This window comes from Electrophorus electricus, unplaced genomic scaffold, assembly GCF_041902795.1.
Source record: "Electrophorus electricus isolate QZ-2024a unplaced genomic scaffold, ASM4190279v1 Scaffold44, whole genome shotgun sequence".
Lineage (NCBI taxonomy): Eukaryota > Metazoa > Chordata > Actinopteri > Gymnotiformes > Gymnotidae > Electrophorus > Electrophorus electricus.
In genome coordinates, this window is record NW_027658735.1 from 1,220,587 (window position 1) to 1,224,006 (window position 3,420).

Consider the following 3,420-nt stretch of genomic DNA (forward strand, 5'->3'; position numbering starts at 1 on the left):
GTACAGCATGAGACCTGGAAATGTGTGTATGTGTGTGTGTGTGTGTCTTCTCCCCAGGCTGAGCTCCAGCTTTGTACTGTCCATCATCAGAGAGATCTATCAGACTGGCTCTGCTCACTGTGTGTCCAGCTTGTTGAGTTCAGCAGAGAACTGCATCAACCTGAACAGCAGAGAGCTGGACTCTGTCCACTGTGCTGCCCTGCGCTTCACCCTCCAGCACTGCACAGCAGTCTCTCTCAGCCTGCTTTTCACCTCCATACCAAAGGCGGAGTTGGAGAGCATTGAGCCACTGCTCTAACACGTCTCCCATCTCAGGCTTGAACTTTTCTCACAATCAGAATTTTAACACAGAACTGGTCTGTTTAGGGAGTGTTATATAAATGTTTATGTACGTTTATGTGTTTTTCACGAGTTTCCTCAAAAGTCATTTTGTGCCAGCATCATTTAGGTTTTATTGAGACTCCTGTCAAGTAATCAGCAATATCCATGGATATTTACCTAGAATAAAATGACTTTCTGGAGGAAATTGGTAAATTTAAGTGAAATATTTATATTAATCCGAAATTAACTGCCCAGCCACTGTCTGTGTGTGTTTTATTTTCTCCGTGTTGACAGGAGACACACAGACACACACACACACTGACTCTGAGCACTGAGGACTGCAAAGTTGTCTCCATGGTCATCCAGAGAGTGAGCTCTCTCACACACACACACACACAGCTCACTCTACACGGCTGTGAGGGCAACTCTTCCCCATTTTACACACAGTCACCCTTCAGTAAGCCAATGACTCAACACCACACAAACTAGGGAAACATTCTGGAAAAGGGAAAAGAATTTTATCATTTGAAACAAAATGTGTGTAAATAGCATTAATGTTAGTAGTTATGTGAGTGTGTTAGTGTTTTGTGACTCTACATGTTGGTGAATGTTGAGTGTGTTCAGCTGCAATAAAGCCAGGCTGCTCCAGTTCCTGTCTCTTCTCTGTGTGGGGACTGATATGGCCTGTAGGTCACTGGCGCTGTTTCTGGAACATTCTGAAGGGCTGTCAGAACTGGACCTTAGCCACTGTCAGCTCACTGACCACTGCCTGCAGCTGCTGTTCCCACACCAGCACAAAGCCCACATCCTGGAGTGAGTGGACAAGCGGGAGGAGGAATGTGTAGTGAGTCTTGATTGTTGAGTGCACAGTGAACACTAACATAGATATAACACATTTTACTCTTTTTCTCACAATTTAACACAAAATCCGGCATGTGACTGAATATAGAAGCTGTGTGTGTTCATTGTAAAGCATTGTATGTTCCTTGAAAGGCTCTATATAAATGTAACTTTGCTCATTCAGTCATATCCTTTGTTCCTTCAAGGACTTATTTTTTTCAAAAGCAAACAACAAAAAGCTTGATTTTCTTGGTGATTTTATTTGGAAATGACGACCTCTCTCACTGGCTGACTGGTTCACTGATCACTGCCTGTACTTGGCAAGATGGACCTCTGTGGTCTACAAAATATCCAGACTGCTTGTAGAAACACATGTTCTCATTAAAAAGAGAAATAAGGCATAACAGACTCTTTATGATTTACAGTTTCATGCCTGATAGATAACAAGTCATGTGTACAAGAACTGAAATAAATGATATTTTGTTTAAAATGTCAGAATGCATAATTATCTGGCCATTAATGACTCAGGTCCACTGACACAAATATACTATTTATTTCTTTGCTTATTCATTCATTTGCTAATTCAGTCATTCGTTTATTCATTCATTCGTTCATTAATTTAATTCATTGATATATAAATCTACAGGTGTTTGTACTACTATGCGGTGATTTAGTAGAGGGAGGTGTGTTTGGGAATCCTGAACAATGTGGTAATTATAATCCATCTTATTTCAGCCTCAGTCACAATGACATCACTGATGTGTCAGCAAAGAGGATCTATGATACTTTCTCCACCAACAACAATATTCACACTGTGAGGTAACTGTGTGTGTGTGTTAAGGCATGTAAAATAAGGCTGTATTTATTTGAGTTTAAAATTTCAAATTTAAAAGCCTATTTTGATTTTATAGGCTCTTCAACAACAGAATTACAGGCATACAAATCTTCCTCTCAGACAAGTGCTTTGAAGTCTGGTGATGCTGATGTGTTGTTGGCACTGTAATGATGAGATTTGATTTTTCTAGATTATTGGGACTATCCAAATTATATTTTTGTTTTAAGTGAAAAAATGTAATGATTAAAAAACAAATTTTAGTTATCTTATACATTTTAAGATTACATATAAAAATCAAATACTCAAAATTTATTTATAAAGTACTTTTTAAAATTGTATTTTATTTTATTTTATTTACAACAGGTGCTATTACAAAGCAGCTTTTCAAATGTCCAAGTCCAAGCCCCCAGTAAGCAAGCCAAGGGTGACAGTGGCAAGGAAAAGCTCCCTAGAGCATGAGGAAGAAACGTCGAGAGGAACCAAGACTCAAAGGGGGTCCCATCCTCCTCTGGCTGTTTAAAGAGAGACATAAATAAAAAAATGAAATAAGCATTTAATGTTTAGTCCAACTTTCTGGAGCTTCTAGACTTGTGTGCATGTGTCCGAGACCCAAGTCGCAAGAGAACGTCCATTAAGGGCAAAAGAGAGTAGCTGGTTGGGGTGGAGGTGGTGTGGGCTACAACAGGGGACATCAGGGGATGATGGGAGTAGTCAAGGCATCTGAGACAGGATGAGGCTCAGTAACATCACGACATCAGGGGTAGGTGTACCTCGGCAGAGTCCACTATCAGTCCAGTGTATTAGAGCAATGATGTTTGATTCCTACTCAAAGAACATGTGATATTTCCAACATTCACTTTAGGTATCAATGAAGTTGTGACATCAAGCAAAGGAGGACAGTGAGACATGAGTAGACAAGCACAAGTTGGACTTATTAGGGACAATGAAACAAAACCTGAAGACAAGAAAACAGAAATGAAAGCCTGAGTGAGCTGAACTGAACTGAGTCAAACTCCTACCGCTATATGGACCTAGCTCTGTAATATAGTTGAAACTGTAAGTTGCTATAGATAAGCGTGTCTGCCAGATGTAAACAGGAGATCACATTAAGCAGTGAAGTTGTGCAGTGTGAACATGACATCTGTCTTTTACAGCAAAATCAGATTATTTTATTATGCTTTAAATGTCTTCATGGTCTAGCAACTCATAATGGCATTAGCACTTGAAAGCAAAAAAACAGAAAAAAAAAACAAACCAACAGCAAAACAAAAACATCTCAAAACACACTTATTGCATTGAGTTCTGTTTAGATGACTTTTGATTTTATATTAACACATCTACTGTTATCTATTTACCTTTTCCTTTTATCATTATATATGTCATTTTATTTTTTATCCTTTGGGCAATTAGTCTCTTCTCAATGC

The 3,420-nt window shown here is 38.9% G+C and overlaps 1 long non-coding RNA gene across 1 annotated transcript; it reads left to right on the forward strand.

Annotated features, from left to right (window-relative positions):
- Nucleotides 1-1,001: 1,001 nt before the first annotated feature.
- Nucleotides 1,002-2,548, forward strand: LOC145656060 (uncharacterized). The gene is made up of 3 exons (XR_014121845.1): nucleotides 1,002-1,165; nucleotides 1,897-1,980; nucleotides 2,360-2,548. It is a non-coding gene; the product is annotated as an uncharacterized LOC145656060 (long non-coding RNA).
- The last annotated feature ends 872 nt before the right edge of the window (nucleotides 2,549-3,420 follow it).